The sequence below is a fragment of the Myotis nattereri genome, assembly GCF_964212035.1.
Source record: "Myotis nattereri genome assembly, chromosome: 1".
In the NCBI taxonomy this organism is placed as follows: Eukaryota; Metazoa; Chordata; class Mammalia; order Chiroptera; family Vespertilionidae; genus Myotis; species Myotis nattereri.
The window spans coordinates 54,631,649-54,653,523 of record NC_138075.1 but is presented as its reverse complement, the minus strand read 5'-3'; positions in this window follow the sequence as shown (position 1 = coordinate 54,653,523).

Sequence of the window (21,875 nt, the reverse complement as noted above, 5' to 3'; positions counted from 1 at the left end):
CGCTGCCTGGGTGTAGAAGACGACAGCCAGGGCCCCTGGCACCAGATGCAACAGCTGCTGCGCTCACACTGACCTTTCTCTGGGCCCGTGGGTGTTCTGAGCTTTTCAGCTTTTCACTTTTTTTTTTTTTTTGACAGTTTCTATCAGGTCTCTCTACCTGACAAGATTCCCTGGCCACTTTCCCTGCTGTGTGCTTGGACTTTGGGCCATGAGGCTCTGCCACCTTTTCGACTCCGGGTGGGCGGGGCATCTGATTGGCTTGCGTTCCTGGCCTTTGGAGAGCTCCGTTCCCTTCCTTGGCCGGAAACCCTCTTACTTTTGCACCACTGTGCACTTGGACGCCACTCCCAGATTCACCCTGAATGCTTGCACATGGTGGGGTTGGGGTGCGGGGGGAGAGTCGGGGAGGACACCTGTGTGCAAAACACAGCTCCTCCATGCAGATTCCAGGCCTCTTGGATTCCTTTGCACCCTGAATACCCTGTGCACTGTTTCACACAAACAGGCCCCCTTTTCCATAACCTGTAGCGTGGTGGCCACTTTAGGGAAATAAAGGTTGTTTATGAATTCATTTGCATATGTACCCTGAGTCCTAGGTAAAGATAGTATTTTTCTGTACCAAGTTGATAGACCTGCTGTGCACTAGACAGAAGCTTCGAAGAATAAAAATAGCTCATGATGAGCCCTTTCAGTGTGCCAGACCTAGCACTTTTCATACATTATCGTAGTTATTCCTCCCCAAACTGTATATGGCAGGTGCTAGTCTCCATATTTTACAGATGAAACAGAAGCTTAGGTTAAAGAGCATTATTAAAGTTACCCTATTAGTAAATGAAAGAGCCAGGAGCTGAAGCCTGCAAGTCTAATTGCAGAACCTGCAAGCGATGGTTATACCGAGAAATCTTGAATGTATGTGTAAGCTCTATATTCGTGGGGGAGATGAAGGAAGTCAAAGGGCACTGGGGACAGTTGCCAAGTCTCTCAGATTCTAGTTTTTTACCTGGCCCAGAGAGAATGATGGCTCTACATTGCCGTACCCTGGGAAGGGGAGATCCTAGGGAGTGGGGGATTCATCCAAGAAAGGTAATGTATCTGAGACCTGGCCTTAAAAAAAAACGAAGCTGAGAACCAAGACTTTTTTTAAAAGTTCGCTACCGGGTGTCACTTAGGCTGGCTTCCTGAGTACAACTTTTGAGTTTTTTATGGGTTCCATGAAAGAACCATGTCACCCCGGCAGCCACTAGAGGGCTCAGCATAGCTGCAACCCTGGGCTGCCCTCTAGCGGCAGTGCTGAAAAAAGGGGATTGTTTAGCCTTTGGGGCCTGCAAGGACCAGCAGCAGGTAGTTGAAGGAGACATCTGGGACTCCTTCAGGTTCGATTGGCAATGAGAGGGGTGGCAGTTTGGACTGAAGAGATCTTATTGCCAGAATGAGAACCCTCGCAGGGAGGAAAGGGACAGCCCCCACTGCTCACTTAATACCTGGGAGAGGAATGTACATTTTGTTACAGTCTACAGAGATGGCTGCAAATACAATTATGCCACTGGAAACATAAAGAAAGCATAATGAAATGACACAATCTTGTGTTGGGACTCAGCCAAACCCAGACACCCTGAGTAAAGGTAGCAGCGTAGCCCTGTGCTTCTGAAATTGTAAGTGCCACCCTCTGGTATTGAAACTTTGTACTAAGGTCCTTCAAGGACCCAGAACCAACGGGATTTATTTTTCTCAGACCTTCAGTTTGACTCAGTGAGAAATAATGGAAAATATTATAGTAAGCATGAATTTTAAGATTAGACATTAGATTTTGAGCTTATATTTCCCAACCCTGGGGAGTATAAGTCTATCCTCCCTGTAAAAGTGTATCAGAAATGGAAAATTTTGAGAAACACTGATGTAGTGGGGAAGGAAGACTTCGGTCTTGGAGTCAGAAGACTTGGGAATGCTAACCATCTGTTTACATCTCCATAAAAAGGAAAATAATGACCTACCTCACAGGGTTGTTATGAGGAACAACATGGAAACTGATATCTAAACCACAGGAGTGCTGCACACATACCTATAAAGGCAATCTATAAGGTGGATGGGTTGTGAGCACCTCAAAGGCAGTGACTATGTATTTATCCTAAGTAGCCCTCATGCATAGTTCTTTACTCCTAGGTGTTTAGTAAATGTTTGTTGAATTCAGTAGTTATCTAATTTTCTTAGCCCAATACATTATACCTCTCCTATGTCTGTAAACCTTGTCTCCTTTATGAAACTGTAAACTTTTTATGCTGTCCAGACTATAGCATATACGTGTATCCTTCAGTTAACATGCATAATAGTATTGGGCACAGAAAATATAAAACAAGAAAGAGAGAGACCTGATCCCTACTTGTAGGAGGTTACATTCTTCGGAGCAGAGAGACACATGAATATATATTTATTATACAAGATGGTGAGCTCTAAAACAGAATTGTGTCTACTAATGCTATGGAGACATAGTGGAGGGAGATATTGGTCCAGCTTAGGATAAAGGAGCTGTTTGAGAAGGCCTCTTGGCTAGCATTTGAACTGGGTCTCCTTGGGTGAACAGAAGTTCATTTGGCAGAGCACTGAGGGAAGAGAATTTCAGGTCAAGAGCAGCATGAGCACTGGCGTGAAGTCGTGACAGGTCACATGGGACGTGTGAGTGATGCATGGCCCAGTGTTAGCTCTGTGCTCAGATCCTTAATGAAGCGTATAGGAGAGGGAAAGGAGGGGAGAGAGACCATTTTACAGACTTACTCTACGTTATTAGTGATGATTGTTCTGACAAAAGATTTGGCCTAAAATAGGTTTTGTCAGTGATACATATTGGTTAAGTGCTTAAAGTGTATATTTCATTTTCACAGATTATGGTCATTTACAGATACAGAAAAGATAAGGTTTTACTCTATTCTCCTGTTTTTCCCCTTAAAAATAAAAACAAAATGTTTTATCCTTCTCTTTCCCCTTCATCATTACTTCCTCTGCTTTTTTTTTTTTTATTATTGAAAACTTTTCCTAGGAGCTGAAAGAGGAATATGTAATCACCAGCATGTTATTATTACTAATGAGGGAATGAGGAAGGAAGGCTTTCCACCTTCAAAAAAATATTTCTTCATACCAGAAAGTAATGGTTAATTTCTTTGGTCTAAGCTGGTGGTTTTCAAAATGCATGTATTCCTAGAAGGGCTGATATATTAAGTTTCAATGCTGTAATATGATTTTGTCTTCATTATTTTAATAGCTTTAGAAGGGGTGAGGAGAGAGAATGGGGGAGAGGGCCAATAAAAGAGAAAGTAAGATTTCAGAAGAGGGCCTCAGCCAGTGGGGCTCTGTGGATAGAGCATTGGCCTGTGGACTGAAGAGTCCAGGGTTCCATTCCGGTTAAGGGCAAATGCCTGGGGTTGGGGGCTCAATCCCCAGTGTGGGGCATGCAGGAGGCAGCCAATCAATGATTCTCTCTCATCATTGACATTTCTAGCTCTCTCTCCCTCTCCCTTCCTCTCTGAAATCAATAAAAATATATTAAAACAACACAAAGAAACAGTGGTATGTTCAGGCAAAGTAGCCTAACTAGGCAAGGCAGCAGGCTGTTTACAACATTGTCACTACCTGGCTGTGTGGCCCTTTCTATACAAGCCATTCATTCAGGTCCCTTTACTTATCTCTGAGGTTTAACGGGATAAAGTTCTCACAATGTACTTGGCTCTTCAAGTGAAAGATATTATGAAAATGAATGCCAGGTACTGCTTTGATTTCACTTAGAAATTTTCCACTGTTGTTAGAACCACATACATGTTTGTGTTGTGACCCACAATTCTCCTTTTATTAAAGAAGGTTCAAGTTAATATCATCTGTCTGAATTTTAAAAGAAGTGTTTATTTTGACTTACGGCTAGAAAGGTCCCAAATACAAATTCGATATCTCGGAAATTCAGGCCAGCAGCTGCTGTGAACAGAAGCAGGTAAAGCAAAAGCATATTTGCCTAACTCTAAACGTGACAAGGAAAAGGCCCTCGAGCCCTACAATGAGGAAGTCAGCACCAGTGCAGTCAGTCTGAACTGGTAGAGCCTAGTCAAATTCTGTTATTCCTCAGTTCATTTCAAGGCACTTATTAGTACCTATTGTGTACAAATTATCCTGCTGCGACCTCAGAAAGATTTAAAAATAAGTGGTAAACACAGTAGTGTTCTAATCTTCAAGATGTTCGCAACCTAATTGGAACACTAGACATATCAGCTGATATATCTCTTTTAAAGTGAAGTACAAATACAGGGGACAAATAAAAAAATAAGTATGTGACAGGATAATTTATTGGATTAGTAATTTGGTTTATGTTCTTATATTCTCCCTCCCATTCATTCCAAAAAGGCTTCAAGGGAGCATTCCCAGGCATAAAGAAATTGTCTGACAGGGCCTCTCCCTTAGACAACTCCAGCAGGCACCAGTCACATTTTAAATAAACCTCCTGGACTTCAGCTCCTTAGAATGCGATGTCAGTATTATCCCTGGAGTTGTGCCCAGCAATCTGCCTTCCAGGTTCCTTGCTCCTTGAGATTTTGCCAGGAGATTAAGGAGATAAGAGGATCTGGGGAGCAAGGGAAAGAAAGAAAGAAAAAGAGAGAAAGAGGGAGGGAGGGAGAGGGGAGAGAGAGAGAGGAAGAGAGAGAGAGAAGAAAGAAAGAAAGAAAGAAAGAAAGAAAGAAAGAAAGAAAGAAAGAAAGAAAGAAAGAAAGAAGAAAGAAAGAAGAGAAAGGAAGAAAGAAAGAAAGAAAGAAAGAAAGAAAGAAAGAAAGAAAGAAAGGAAGGAAGAAAGAAAGAAAGAAAAGAAAGAGAGAGGAAGGAAGGGAGAAAGAGAAGGAGGGAGGGAAGAAGGGAGAGAGAGAGAAAGAGAGAGAGAGAGAAGGAAGTGGGGGTGTGGGTAGGTAAAATTGCAGAGGAAAAAAAAAATTCCCCAAACTGGAGCCCTGACCAGTGTGGCTCAGTTGCTTGGAGTGTCCTCTGGTTCACCAAAAGGTCTCGGGTTCGATTTCTGGTCAGGGTACGTGCTCAGATTGCAGGTTTGATCCCCGGTCAGGGTGCATACAGAAGGCAACTGATCAATTGATGTTTCTGTCACATTCTCTCTCTTTCTTTCTCTCTCTCTCTCTCTCTCTCTCTCTCTCTCTCTCTCTCTCTCCCCCCCCCCCTCTCGTTTTGCCCAAAGAAGAGGTTAATAATTAATTAACAAAATGATTTCTTTCTTGGAGAATGTAAATATGATAAAGAGAAAGGGTTAGGCAGTTGGCAGTAAGAACAGTAGTTGACACACAGAGAAGGCAGATCTCAGAAACCGTTAGACAACAGGATCCAGCAGAGGCAATGAGTAAGCAGAAACTGCGAGAAGAAAAGCTGAAAAGGCTTACAGAAGACAGGGTAGCTGCTTAGTAATGGTAGGAGCAATAGCCTATTGGAGCTGGGTAGATTTTTCTGATGGCGCTCCAGAGTGAAGGGGACACAGTAAGAACAGATCATTGGCCAGGTCTTATTCTGGGAAATCCAGAGTAACCACCCAGAAATCCAGAAACATGCATACAGTGACTTCATAGACTTGAAGAGAACTCGGGAACTAGAGGTCATTTAGGTTCCAATGCAGTTCTAGTAACTGATTTATGTTCTCAGACCCTCAGGAGGAGGCTTTCACTGCTCCCTTACTTTATAGCGTGAATCTCTCTTCCTCCAGAAAAGTCTTGCCCATTTAGTTATGGTCCTTATCATCTGAAGGGCTCAATCATATGTCAAGAATTGCATCCTTTCAGAAGTCTCCTCTCATCCTTTCCCCACTCCACACCTACCTACCTGGTTGAGCTAGCTGTCTCCTTTCTGTGGTCCTATAGTACTTCCATAGTCTTCTGTCAGACACTATCTCGTTATATGATACTTGTAGATTCTTGTATCTACCCTTCCCACCCCTGGCTCCTGGTACTGTTCTATGTATCTCCAACATATAGCATAGTCGCTACCATAAAGAAGCCAAACAATAACTTGTTTATGGAATGGAGTTATGGAATTATTTGGGCCAAGGGGGGAAAAGGCAAAATGTAAGAAAAAGCAAAAGGGGTTAATAAGAAAACTCAATAGCTTATCCATAATAATAGTGCAGGAGCTGAGAACTTAGTTAATTCATAGTTAAAATACACGTCTCCATTGGTCTACAGAAATTTCCCAAGCAGCTGACTTTGTTCAGCTTGACATCTGGTGCTACAATTCTCCAGTGTTAAAGGTACTGTAGCTACTCCTTTTAAGGAGAAGAGTCTGCTATGATCTCCCTTCAGCCTCCAGTTTCTCATCTGAATTCAGATCCACACTCTTGGGTCGGCCAGGCTTGAGGTTCACTCTCAGGGAAATCCCCTGGGCTTCAGAGCTTAGATAAATCCAGGATTCAAATCCCAGCCTTACCACTTGCCAATTTTATAGTCTCAGGCCAGTTCTTCACCTCTCTGTGTTTCAGTTTCTTTCTTTCTTTTTTTGTTTTGTTTTGTTAATCCTCACCTGAGGATATTTTTTTCATTGATTTATCGAGAGTGTGGAAGGGATGGGGAAGGTTGAGAGAGAGAAAGAGAGAGACATGGATGTGAGAGAGACACATCGATTGGTTGTCCTCCCATGAGCAGGTATGAGGTGATATCTCATTGTGGTTTTAATTTGCATCTCTGATTATTAGTGACATTGAGCATTTTTTCATATGTCTCTTGGCCATCTCTATATCCCCTTTGGAGAAGTATCTATTTTGGTCCTTTGCCCATTTTTTAATTGGATCGTTTGTCTTTCTTTAGTTAAATTGTATGAGTTCCTTCTATATTTTGGATGTTAACCCTTTATGAGATATATCATCGACAAATATGTTCTCCCATACAGTGGGCTCCTTTTTCATTTTGTTGATAGTTTCTTTTGCTGTGCAGAAGTTTTTCATTTTAATGTAATCCCATTTGTTTAGTCTCTCCTTTGTTTCCCTTGCCATAGGAGATGTATCGGCAAACATATTGCTACAAGAGATGTCTGAAATGTTGCTGCCTATGGTTTCTTCTAGGATTTTTATGATTTCACAACTTACATTTAAGTCTTTTACCTATTTGGAGTTTATTCTTGTATATGGTATAAGTTGGTGGTCTAGTTTCATTTTTTTGCATGTTCATAGCAGCACAATTTACAATAACTAAAATATGAAAATAGCCCAAATGCCCATCAGCAGATGAGTGGATAAAAAAACTGTGGTACATTTACACCATGGAATATTATGCAGCTATAAAAAAGAAGGATCGCCCTAACAGGTTTGGCTCAGTGGATAGAGCGTCGGCCTGCAGACTCAAGGGTCCCAGGTTCGATTCCGGTCAGGGGCATGTACCTTGGTTGCGGGCCATACCCAGTGGGGAATGTGCAGGAGGCAGCTGATCGATGTTTCTCTCTCATTGATGTTTCTAACTCTCTATCCCTCTCCCTTCCTCTCTGTAAAAAATCAATAAAATATATTTAAAAAAAAAAAAAAAAGAAGAAGGATCTTTTACCCTTTGAGACAGCATAGAGTGCCCTGGAGAGTGTTATGCTAAGTGAAATAAGCCAGTTAGGGAAAGACAAGTATCACGTGATCTCATTCATATGTGGAACATTGAGAACAAAATAAACTGATGAACAAAATAGATTCAGAGACATACAAGCATGAAATAGACTGTCAAATCTCAGAGATGGGTGGGTGGGTAGGTAGGAAGAGATTAACCAAAGAATGTATATGCATAGCTGCATAACCCATGGGCACAGACAATAGTGTGGTGAAGGCCTGGAGCAGGGGGCAGCTGCTGACTAGAAGGGGTCAATCAAGAGAAAAAAAGGGGGGCATCTGTAAAATTTTCAACAATAAAGATAAAAATAAAATACAAACCATTCTGGAAGACTTCAAAATATCTCAGAAATTGTCAGATCAGGTAGAAAAAAAAATATGGGCAGAGAGGATTTGAATAACACAATAAAGAAGCTTGATTGGCCATAGCTGGTATGGCTTAGTTGGTTGACTGTCATCCCATACACCAAAAGGTTGTAGGTTCAATTCCCAGTGAGGGTACATACCTAGGTTATGGGTTTCCTCCCTGTTGAGGTGCATACTAGAGGCAACCAATCAATGTTTCTCACATAGATGTTTCTCTCTCTCCCACTCCCCCTCCCTTCCTCTCTCTAAAATCAATAAACATATTGTCAAGTAAGGATTTAAAATATTACTTAAAATAAAAGGAAGCGTGATTGAATAGGTGTAAAGGACTTTTATGCAATAAACAGTGAATGCACAATCTCTTCAAACATACATGCAACATGAACTAGCTGCTAAAAAACAAAGAAAACGTTAATAAATTCCCAGAAAAGAAATCATTCCTGTCACATTCTTTAATCACACTGCAATAAAATTTGGACTAAACAAAGATATACAATTTTTATAAACTTAGAAATTAAAAAACACTCCTTTAAATATCATTAACTTTGAATAACTTTAATAGAAATTTGAAATAAAATTTCAGTTATTTAGAAATAGCAATACCTAAAATTTATTAAACATTTCTTTTAATCAGCATTGTACTAAATGATCTACATGGATTATCTCATTTTATTATTACAGTAATCCTGAGAGCTTGCTTTCATTATCATCTCACTCTACAGATGTGTTTTTCAAATATTTTTCTTCCAGTCTATCACTTTTAGTTTTCTTTTTTTAATATATACTTTTATTGATTTCAGAGAGGATGGAAGAGGGAGAGAGAGAGAGAGAGAGAGAGAGAGATCAATGATGAGAGAGAATCATTGATTAGCTGCCTCCTGCATGCCCCCTACTGGGGATTGAGCCCACAACACCACCGACATGTGCCTTGACTCAGAATCGAACCTGGGACCCTTCAGTCCATGAGCCAAGCCAGCTAGGGCTATTCCACTTACTGATGCATTCATTGGTTGATTCTTATATATGACTGGGGATCAAATACACAACCTTGGTGTACGGGGATGACACTTCAACCAACTGAGCTACCGGGACAGGCCTTGATGCAATTGTTTTACTAATCACAGAGAGAAGCATGTTGAAATTGCCACCCATAATTTCGAATTTGTCTTTATTTTTTCAACTCTACCATATTTTGCTTCAGGTATTCTGAAGATCTGTTGTTAGTACATGTGCACTTTTGTGTGTGTGTGTATTCTTGGTTAATTGATCTCTTTGTCATTATGTAATTTTCCTCTTTATCCCAGGAAGTATTCCTGTTCTGAAGTCCAGTCTTCTGATATTAATATTGCCACTTCAGCTAGCTTTCTTTTGATTAGCATTTGTATGGGCTCCTCAAATTTCCAATCTGTCATGCCAGCCTCTGCAACTACCCAAAGATCCACCTGCTTTCTTTCACCCATGTTAGAAGTCCCTTTATCTGCCATAAATCCAATCCTTAATCCAAGGCCAGAATTAGCCAATTTTCTCAGGAAAGAAAATTGCTTGCCAGAATAAACTTATTAGAAAAGGTTCTCTCCTCTCTGGAATATTATCCAGTCCTTTTTGTCTCCACATCACTCTGATGCATTAAAAAATATTATTTTTGTCACATTCATTTTTTTCTAATTGTTTCACTTGGAACATTGGCCTTATACCATCTGTTAAACTCTACCCATAACATATATACACTGAGTGGCCAGATTATTGTGACCACCTGACATTTGTAGGCAAATCAGCTATAATTTCATGCTGAAGTTGCTAGAGGGCCAGACCCGTGGTCAGCAAACTGCGGCTCGCAAGCCACATGTGGCTCTTTGGCACCTTGAGTGTGGCTCTTCCTAAGCCTTAGGAGTACCCTAATTAAGTTAATAACAGTGTACCTACCTATATAGTCTAAGTTTAAAAAATTTGGCTCTCAAAAGAAATTTCAATCGTTGTACTGTTGATATTTGGCTCTGTTGACTAATGAGTTTGCCGACCACTGGGCCAGACCATTATAAATATGGAAGCAGGTTGTTTACCACGACAGTAGAAGTGATTTTTTTCTGAAGATACGGGTAAACAACACGAGTTAACAGCCTTGGAACGTGGGATATATATATATATATATATATATATATATATATATATATATACTGGGTGGCCAGATTATTATGACCATCCCATCAGTACTTCGTTGGGCCACCTTTTGCCTTCAATACTGCAACGATTATTCTTGGCATTGACTCCACAAGATGTTGAAAAGTGATGCAAGGAATCTGAAACCATGCCTGATGAATAGCACTGCCCAGTTCTGTGAGATTTGATGGTTGTGGAACCAGCTGCCTGATGGCTCTATTAACTTCGTCCCACAAATGCTGAATTGGATTGAGATCTGGTGTTTGTGGGGGCCACCTAAGCAAGGTAAAATCTCCCTCATGTTCTTGAAACCACTCCTGCACAACACGAGCACCGTGGCATGGCGCATTGTCTTGTTGGAAGAAGCCATCTCCATTGGGATACTCCATCAACATGATAGGATGAACTTGATCAGCAACGATACTTAGGTATGTTGTGCTATTCAGACGTTGTTCCACACGAATCATGCCAGGAAAACATGCCCCAAACCATAACACTGCCCCCACCAGCTGGAAGGGCTGTACTCATGCATGTGGGATCCATGCTTTCATGCTATTTCCGCCAAATTATTACTCTGCCATCTGCATGATGCAACTGGAAACATGATTCATCGGACCACATGACTTTTTCCCAATGCTTGACTGTCCAATCCTTGTGTTCCTGTGCGAATTGGAGACGTTTTATCTTGGTAACTGCAGACAGCAAAGGTGTTCGAACAGGCCTTCGGCTTCCATATCCCATATGATGCAGTGTACAGCTAATTTGCCTACAAACATCAGGTGTTCATAATAATCTGGCCGCTCAATGTATATATGAGGCCCAGTGTGTGGATTCATTTACCAGTGGGGTCCCTCGGCCTGGCCTGCGCCCTCTCACAATCCAAGACCTCTTGGGGAATGTCGAAGAGTGGTTTTGGCCCGATCCCCGCAGGCCAGGCCGAGGGACCCACGGGGCCTCTAGTAGGCATTTAAAATCTTTGGTTAATTTCTTCCTTCCCTCCCCCCTCCCCCATTCCCTCTGAGATTCATCAGTCTGTTCAATATTCCATGCTTGTGGTTTCCCCTCCTGCGTTGAGCATCTGCCCCCTGGTGGCCAGTGCGCATCATAACTACCAGCTGGTCGGCCCATTAGCTGGTGTCATAACACACACACACACACATATATAATTTTTTTTTTTTAAGAATTCTTGTCTGCCGAAACCGGTTTGGCTCAGTGGATAGAGCGTCGGCCTGCGGACTGAAGGGTCCCAGGTTCGATTCCGGTCAAGGGCATGTACCTGGGTTGTGGGCACATCCCCAGTGGGAGGTGTGCAGGAGGCAGCTGATCGATGTTTCTCTCTCATCGATGTTTCTAACTCTTTATCTCTCTCCCTTCTTCTCTGTAAAAAATCAATAAAATATATTTTTTTAAAAAAAGTTTAAAAAAAAAAGAGAATTTTTGTGAGTTTATTTGAGCCATACTGACAATTTCTGGGAAGCAAATTCTCAGGGGATTGAGATAATGCTCCCCATATATAAATTTATGGGGAGGGGGAAACCCTGTGCATGTCTTACCAGTAACAGAGGAAACTATAACTATTGGGTTTACCTTTACTTCAAGAAAGGAATCTAAAGTTAAAACCAAATTTCACAGAACATAGTACTTAATCAAGAGTAAATACTAAGTCAAGCATAAGTAAAATCTTGTACTTAGTTAAGTAATTATTGGATAGAGCCATTAGTGCTTTGGTGTTACTCTTAAAAGATATGTACTCATCTTGTTGCCTTAGTTTCAAATGTCACAACATTTCTCTTAACAGAATTATATTAAGCAAACATCTCAGAAATATTAAGTTTTTGTACAGTAAAGTAGTGAAAGGCGCGCCGCCCGCCTCTCCGGGCGGTGCGGGAGGAGGAGTCTGGCCGCTGGCTCTGGGATCCCTCCGCGCCCGCCGTGGGGCCTGGCCTCCCCGGAGCGGATCCTGGTGTCCGGACCGGCTGCGTGGTGGCCAGCGGCAGCGGGCCGAGGGGTGGGGGCCGGGCGGCGACCGACCACGGGGGAGGTCATGGGAGCGGAGGGCCTCACCGCTTGGCTCTTTCCTCCCTCCCCCCCATGGTCGGCTCCCCGTTTGCCCGCGCTGGGGCTGAGGGTCCATGCGGCCCTCGGGGCCCGGTCAGGGGGACCGGGGCCTGCGTGGGCCGGCCACCGGGCCCCATGGGGCGGGGGGGGGGGGCGTTGGCTCCCTGACCAACGGCGGGAGCCCGGCGCAGGCTGCCACCCGCCTGCTGCCCCCCCGGACCGGCCCGGTGCAGCGGCGGCAGCGGACTGGGGCGCGTGCCCTAGCTCCGGGAGGCAGCCATGCTGCAGTGCACCGGCCCCATGGCCGGGCCTGCTCCGGGCGGATGCCGCTCCTCCGGGGCTGGGCCGCTCCACCGGCCGCACCCCGTTTGCTGGGCCTGTGCCGCCCAGACGCGCTGGAGTCCCAGTCTGCCTGCGGGCCAGCTGCAGGTGCTATGCAGGAGGGCCATCCTGACTTGTGGCGAGTTCGAGCGGCAGCAGCAGGAGCTGGGCAAGGACTGCGCCCTCCATCTTGCCTTGGGTCCTCCATCTTGGGACAGAGCCACGTGCGCCCTCCATCTTGCCTTGGGTCCTCCATTTTGGGAGGGTGCCATGTGCTTCTTCCCGGAAGACGCCGCTGCTAGCCACACCCAGGATTTCTCTGGACTGACCAATAATAATCAAGGGAAGTACACGCCATCACTAAGACTGACTCGCGCCTGGCCAATCGGCGGGACCCACAGTCCCCTCTCCTGCCCTCACTCCACCCCCCTTTAAAACCTCCTGTCCCATCAGGCCTCGCTCTCTCGGCCACTGGAGCTTACCGTTGCATCGGTGAGTGTGGCAGGGGAGCCAAACCTAGGTTTGAAAATAAATGACTCTTTGCTTTTGCATCGGACTGACTGGCTCCCTGGAGGTCTTGGGAACTTTGAAATCTGGGCACAACAGTAGAAGATGTGGTATGACTATAAGGATGGAGTGATAATTTGGAGACATTTTCCCCCTATGATTCTCTTTTCTTTAATATATTTTTATTGATTTCAGACAGGAAGGGAGAGGGAGAGAGAGAGAAATATCAATGATGAGAAAGAATCATTGATCAGCTGCTTCCTGCAAACCCCTGCTGGAGGACTGAGCCCACAATACGGGCATGTGCCCTGACCAGGACATTGCACCATGACATCCTTGTTCATAGGTCAATGCTCAACCACTGAGCCACGCCAGCCCGGCTCCCCTACCATTCTTGCTAACAACTTTAGCTGGTCTTGTGGGAAGAGACTTTGGTGTCAGGGAAATGAAGATGAAATTTATTTAATTGTTAAACTCTCACATTGTGTAAACCTTGAAAAATATATATATTCTCATGCAGGATAATTTTACCAGAGGGATAACCCTCCCCCTATCTTTTGAACATTCTATCCAAAGGCAAAGATTGGAGGGGTAATGGCAGATATAATTTCTGTGCGTAAGGAATAAATCACACGAGCCAAGTAAAATAATGTATGAATGTGGTTGCTACAAATAAAGGCAAGCTTATGCCTATTCTATTCATTTTCAAACAGATTTATAAGAAAAGGAAATCTCATCCACACAAAGATACAAGAGAACATAACTCCAACAGGATATTTTTAATTTCAGAGAATTGATGTCTTGAAGAAAGTTATCTAAAGAGGGACATAACAGTCATTGGAGCTGGGAATAATTTCCACATCTGTCAGTCCCTGGCTGAATCATTTAAATTCTCAACCTAGATTTTATTCCTAAAAGTGAGCATTAATTAGAAAAACCAATGTTATTTTAAAGCCAGATGAATAACTAATGCCTGACATAGATCTACTAAAGTAACTTCAACCAAAGATTAGTGTTCGGGCATCAGTAAGTGAATTAAACAAGAAACCCAAGCAAAGTTGGCATTTATAGCTTAGGAAGGACTTAATGGGTTTAAGATCCTTCCTTTTGAGTTGAGAGGTACTCCAGATTATTGTGTGTGTGTGTGTGTGTGTGTGTGTGTGTGTGTGTGTGTGTGTTAGAAATATTGTATTGAAGAGGTTGAGTGACATGAGTTGCTTGCATATTACCTTGAACATTGTAAAAGTGCTGGTATTTCTGAATATATGGGCTTTTAAATGCCTGATATGCCTTAAAATATGTTTGTGTCATAGAATGGAAAAGAGAAAAATAGAATCCTTTTAAGGCAAATGAAAAGACAATTCCCTAAACTGTATTCGTTAACAGAGGTTAGCATATAGGTTCAAACACTCAGTAGTCAAAATAACTGAAAAGTGTCCTGGCCAGTGTGGCTCAGTTGTTTGGAGCGCTGTCCCATGCACCAAAAGGTTGTGGGTTCAGTTCCTGGTCAGGGCACATGCCCAGGCTTTGAGTTCAATCCCTGATTGGAGTGTGTGCTGGAGGCAACAGATCAATATTTCTCTCTCTCTCTCTCTCTCTCTCTCTCTCTCTCTCTCTCTCTGATAAAAATAAATAAATAACTGGAAAGCAAAAGAAATCTATAGTATCTATATAATAAAGTAATTAGATAATATTTTTTTACACTTGAAAATACGGTCTTTGACCTAGGAATTTGTAGTGAGAGTTGCTGTGGCTAACTGCTTGCAGTCAGTTTTTTGGCTATTACAATTTATACCTCTTCCCCTAAACAGTACCCACTCCTAAGAACTACAGGTTGAGGAATTTGATTCACTCAGGGATGATGAGATGATATGGGTTCATGCTAATCAAATTCACAGGACACTGCTTTTATGTATGAGAATATCAATTGTTTTTCATTTATAACAAAAGGCATTTCTGCCATATTTAGAGATTACCTACCCTTTAAATATTGATGTTCTCTCATTCTAAGATACTTCTCTCAAATCATAAAAAAGATATTACTAACCCTTCTTATTCATAAAATTGCAAAAATGCTAAACAAACAGTGAGAAAGAGAAAGCAACAATGTGCGCTTTTAATCTACCAGAACCGTTTCCTTTCTTTTCTCAGTTTCTAGAGGCTGCCTGCATTCTTTGGCTCATGGCCCTTTCTTTGCATCTGCTTCAGTTACCATGACTGACTCCTGCCTTTGATCCTCCTGCCTCCCTCGAATAAGAACCTGTGATTCCATTGGGCCCACCTGGATAACCTGGGATACTCTCCCCATCTCAAGATTCTTAATTACATCTGCAATGTCCCTTTCCCCAAGTAAGGTAACATATTCACAGGTGACAGGTTTGAACGTGGACATCTTTTGTTTTGGGGGGAGGAGGGGTGATTCAGCCTGCCACAGTAGCTTCTCCAGAGAGTATTTTTCTGGACTAGGTGTTATACTAGTAAATCCAGGCTCACGTTTGTGGAAGGATACGCTGTGTAATCACAAATTCTTAGAGAAGTTTTTAATTTCTTCTTTTTCTCCTCCTCCTCCTCCTCCTCCTCCTCCTCCTCCTCCTCCTCTTCCTCCTCCTCCTCCTCCCCCTATCAGCATCGAAACAATGTTTTTATAGTCCCCTGGAAGTAGGTGGAGAGCAGATGTACTTGTTTTATCTGTACCCTGAGAGTATAGCCTTTTGGGGCCTCAGTTTAATTTGGGTAAATTTCCTACGAGACACCCCACCTCCCACTTGGGATTTGACATGTGTCCCCAACACCCTGCAGGTTTGCCAAAACCAAATTCAAGTTTTCCAGGAATGATAAAAACCCTCAGGCCAAAGAGTGGCTTTGGTGTTGTGACTTCTCTTTCTGGATTTTGGCTTTTCCTTGGATTTTGGATTGGTAGTTTTTTTATGATCTTGTCAGTTCTTCAGTGCTCTTAATTAAAACAACTACTTTATTCAACATTTTTTGGTGTTTTCAGTAAGAGCATTAATGCAAATACTTACCTGACATGATATAAAATTAAGCTCCCAAACACATTCTTTAAAATGAACACATATTAGTTTTGTAATTAAAAATAAATATGGACAAAAACATCAAAATATTTGAAGAGCAAGATTAGTCCCGAGATTGCCTATGATTATTGCCAAAAGAATGAAAATAGCAATATTCTTCTTGTGAGTTCAAAAGGAAATGAATTCACCATGGTTTGAAATAGTTTGACAAGTTTAATGGCAGAAGTGTGATTTAAAGTGCATGATAGACCAATGGATTTGATGAAATAAAATAAAAAATATTGCTTTAATTTTCATGGCTTCATCTTTATTTAGCTTATGATCAAATCTATGTGGCTGGAAGCTATTTTGAGATATGAATCTATGGGGTTTTCATCTCTGAATTTCCCCTTCTTACTTCCCATTCAAGCATGGAGCTCTGTGATCATTGCCTCGAAGGCGGTATGCAGCAGAAGGGAGAGCAGAAATAGCCCACACGTCTCCTTGGCTTTTGCAATCCCAAAGTGTAAGTCCTTAGGAAAACTTCAAGGGGAAGTTAAAAGAAAAGGAGAATAAAATTCCCAGGCATAAATGGCATATCTCAGAAGAAACAGGAAAGAACAAAGATCTACCTCAGACTAAAAGGATATCCTGTTGGATTGAGGGTAGGAATGACAAGATCTGTGGGGCCCAGTGCTTAGACATTTGGGGTACTCCTTTCAACTAGAGCCACCAGAGAGACAGCAGAGAGGAAAGAAGAAGCCAGAGAGAAATGCCCTTGGAACATCTAGACAGATGGAATGTAGATTCCCAGGCTCTAAACTGGCACAAAAAAGCAGAGAGCTTCTAGAACTGAAGGGACATGGAGATGGGACAATGAACTCCCAGGGGGAGTCCCCTCCGTGCCCTGGCACTGTATAAAACCCTGAAATTATGGCACAACCCAGGGAGACGTGGATCCCCAAGAATGGCTGAGGTCAATTTTCCAGTCAGCCCAATGGGATGGAGTTAGAAAGTAAGTCAGGATCAGAAAGTAAATTGAAATGTAGACCAATAATAATAATAATAATAATAATAACAATAATAAGCAATGTATCTTAGCCAAGCTTGTGATTGACATTCAAATTGCTACATCTTTATCTCTGGTTTCTGACATTTTCCCCAAGTTCCATCTAAGTGAGTACTGGAAATTTGTAGTTAGGTATTTGATTATCACTTCAAAATTGGCATATATATATATATATATATATATATATATATATATATATATATATAACTATAACACTAGTATTCCCACTGAGGCAGTGCCAGTGGAGACAATTACCTCTATACTCTCCTTCCTTTAATCAGGGGAGAAACTCAGGAATAGGGAAAAGCAATATGAGCAGAGTTTCCCTTATGGTTACTTAATGTCTGAATGCTTTGTAATTTAACCCAGGTCAAGGAGGATATTATGTTCTTTTAACATACAGCCCAAGTTTGCAATAAATAAAAGCAGAGTAATACCAATAGAATTATGTACTTTTTGTGTAGAGAGATTGTGTTAAAGAAAATTAAACTTCAAGGTAGATGGGCGCTTGATGATGATTACTTAGAAGAAGCCCAGCCACAGCTGGAATGGACACTTCCGACTCCTCTTCTTTCCTCCACTTTCCGTGGGACAAAACAAAACTGTCAAGAGCAGTAAAGGATCTGTTGAGCCATACTCACATGCTAAAAGTCAGCCTTACACAGTTTCCAGGATGCTGGCAGAAGACACAAAACTCCTGGGTCAGAGAGTAAAAAAGTTTACTCATGGCACACCAAATTCCATAAAGGTGATACAGAGGTGGGATCAGGTAGATTTTGCTCATGCAATGGATGTACATCGGTCCCAAGAGGGGTGGGGGTTAGGAGTTAGTGAGTTCTGTAGGGAAGAAGGCAGATGCTAAGAAAATGGGGAGGTAGACTGTACAGAAGGAAATAGAGTAGGCTGAAGAAGGGAAATTTTCGCTGGAGAGGATGTGGAGAAAAAGGAACACTCGTGCACTGCTGGTGGGAATGCAGACTGGTGCAGCCACTATGGAAGACAGTATGGAGTTTCCTCAAAAAACTAAAAATGGAACTCCCATTTGACCCTGTGATCCCACTTCTAGGAATATATCCCAAGAAACCAGAAACACCAATCAGAAAGGATATATGCACCCCTATGTTCATAGCAGCACAGTTCACCATAGCTAAGATCTGGAAACAGCCTAAGTGCCCATCAGTAGATGAATGGATTAGAAAACTGTGGTACATCTACACGATGGAATACTATGCTGCTCTAAAAAGGAAGGAACTCTTACCATTTGCAACAGCATGGATGGAACTGGAGAGCATTATGCTTAGTGAAATAAGCCAGTCAATGAAGGAAAAATACCACATGATCTCACTCATTCATGGATAATAAAGACCATTATAAACTTATGAACAAAAATAGATACAGAGGCAGAGCAGCATCGAACAGACTGTCAAACTACAGCGGGAAGGCCTGGGAGGGTGGGGGGCCCGGGGCGGGGGGTAAGAGATCAACCGAAGGACTTGTATGCATGCATATAAGCATTACCAATGGACATATGACACTGGGGGGGGGTAGGGGAGGCCAGGGGATTGTCAAGGGTGGGGGAAAAAAGGAGACATATGTAATACCCTTTGTAAGACTTTAAGCAATAAAACAATTTAAAAAAAATAAATAAAAAATAAAATAAAATAAAATGATAAAAAAAATAAAAAATAATCCATGTGCCCTAAAAAAAAAAAATCCCCATCTTATCTGTTTTCTTAGACCACTCCTGGTGCCAAAGGTTGCAGGTCGGACTTTCTGGGAAGCACACTGAATTGGAATTTAGGGTGCAGGGTGTTTATTAGGGAATGCCATTGTGATCAATACTTGTGGAAGGTAGGGGTAAGAAACAGGATTAGGCAGAGGGAAAAGTTGAGCCTTGTTGCAGGCACAAATGACAGCCTTGAAAGCCCAAACAGCAGTCTTGATGGACCCTTGGGAGGAGCTCTGGAGCTAAATAATCCAACAGCAGAGCCTTTATATGTCCTTGTTAATGAGTCATTGTCCATGGGCTGCCCTGGGAAGGGCATGACCTTGGGCTAGGTGCTCTCAGTAGCGGAGGCACACCTCGTAAGTGCGGACAGCTACAGCCTGCCTGACAGCACTTTGCCAGCACTTTCACTCCTTCCAAGAAGGTAGATCTGGATGGTGCATCCCGCACAGTGGGTGAGGCAGTAGCATTGAGGTGGAAGTCTCCTCCTTCATGATTTTCAATAGGCTGCAAGGATTAAATACCCACATTAAATAAGTCAGCCAAAGAAGTCTAATGTTCTATGACTGCCCCTCTTGCCATACAGGGAGGGGACTACAACATAGTTTCCACCCAAATAAGCTCCCTAATTAATTTCCTTCTTTCAATTAATGGTGTCATCAGTATCTTAATCAACCATACTTTAAATGCTAATATCTTGACTCCCCCTTCTCCCTAATATTTCCAATCAGAGGCAAGTCCTGTTTTTTATTGGTTTGTTTGTTTCTTTTTGTGGGTGTGTGGCAAAATACACATAACATAAAATTTTTAAATTTAACCATTTTATTTGGTTTTTTTGTTAATCCTTACCTGAGGATATTTTTTCCCCATTGCTTTTCAGAGAGGGAGTAGAAGGGAGGGAGAGAGTGGAGAGAGAGAGAGAGAGAGAGAGAGAGAGAGAGAGAGAGAGAGAGAGAGAGAGAAACATCAATGCCAGAGAGACACATCGATTGGTTACCTCCCACGCATGCCCTGACTGGGGTTGGGGAGCAAACTCACAACCCAGGTATGTGCCCTTGACCAGGAATCAAAGCTGCAACCCTTTGATGCACAGGCCGGCACTCTAACCACTGTGCAACACTGGCCAGCTAGGGCAGCCATTTAAAAATGTATAATTCAGTGGCATTACTAGTAAGTACATTTAGAGATGTGCAACCATTATTACTATCTAGTTCCAGAACGTTTTCATCATTCTGAAGAGAAACTCTGTATCCTTGAGTCACCCTTCATCTTCTCCTTTCCCCAATCCCTAACAACCACTAATTTGCTTTGTGTTTCAACGGATTTGGCTATCCTGGATATTTCAAATACATAAAATCATACAATGTTGGCCTTTCTGCATAGGGCTTATTTTACTTAGCATAATGTCTTCAAGGCTCACCTGTGAAGTATGTATCAGTACTTCATTCCTTTTATTTGCCAAATAATATTCTTAAAGCAATGGGGACTTAAATCATATGACTATGCCACATTTTGTTTATCCATTCATTATTTGAACAATTGAATTGGTTCCACCTTTTGGTGCTACTATGAACATCTGTATACAAGGTTTTGTTTGAATGCCTGTTTTCAATTCTTTTGAGTACATACCTAGGAGTGAAACTGCTGGGTCATATGGCAATTCTATGTTTAACTTTTTCAGGCACATCCAAACAAGCCCTGTGTTTTGAAATGGGTTTCCCATCTATCATTTCTATTTTTGCTCTGGTGAGCATGAGGCCTTATTTTCCCCATGCTTGAATTACTTGAAACATTTTTCTGTCATTAGTTTTCCCTCTAATAGTTCTGCTTCATGCCATCACACATCTTCCCAAAATAAATCTTTGATAATGTCAATTCGCTTTCTAAATACCAGCTAAGACTTGCATTTAACTCCAGAAAAATAATCTTAATTCTTAGCTTGGCGTGTACTAGTAAGTCCTCCACATTCCTGTTTCAGGTTTAACTCTCACGTCTCATTCTCCAAACCCTCCATATAAACTAGTTCCCCAATCCTCTGAACACATCTTGAGTTTTTTCAGTTCTTCTTGTTTTCCTGAAATATTTTCCTCATTTCATCTCAAGCATGGATCCCAGTCTGTCCCACCTCTGAACTTACAGAACTTTTATATCAGGTTGGATTTTTTTTAGCATTTGGTTAGAGAATGTTGCAAAACTCCAAAATTTCTTTGGAAACTATTCTTCAGAAGATATTACACAATTTTCAAGAAGACAAGATTTCTGAGGAGGAAATGATTTTCTGTGAAAAGTATCAAGAAAACCACCAAATCAAATTAATGGTAGTGGTTACAATAACGTGAGTTTGGACTTTTTTTGTGTGGAATCTAATAAAAAGAAAGAGATTTCTAAAGATACATACCAGCCCTGAGGAAAAATTCTCCTCTGATAAGGTAGATAATATAATAATGGGAAATACAACTGTGGACCTAAATCTGTCCAACAAAGAGCCAAGAAAAATATAAGATTGGAATCTGAAAAGAGAGACCAAAGTCAGAAATTTATTTTACTTTAAGTACAGGAAAAATGAATTATTGTATAAGGCTAGAATATCTATAAAGGAATATAGTTCAAAATATATGATATTCTTATAAATATGAAACTATCACTATAATCAATTATTTCATTTGGAAAATGAGGTAACCAGCAGTTTTATATAGAAATAAAATTAGTTAGATAGGGAGTTTCCAATGAACAGTAGATTTTAATTATAAATATTCCTTTGTAATAAGACTTCTTTGTAAATAGATGCAGTATGACATCCATAACACCTCCTTTATTATTTTAAGGAGTCGATGTCATTTTCATCTAAATTTGTATTTATTCTAGCTAATAATATTACCTCATTCCTTAGCTTTTCCCATCATTAAGTATTAGTTGATGTCAGGTCCCTGAGAGCAGCTGGGTGGAGGCTCCATGGAATCGTTTGGGTGTGACCCAAAGACATGGAGGAAATGTAGGTTAAAATTTGAATACCATCAGAGTTTAAACACAAGTTCTACTTTGCTTAGGATTAATGTA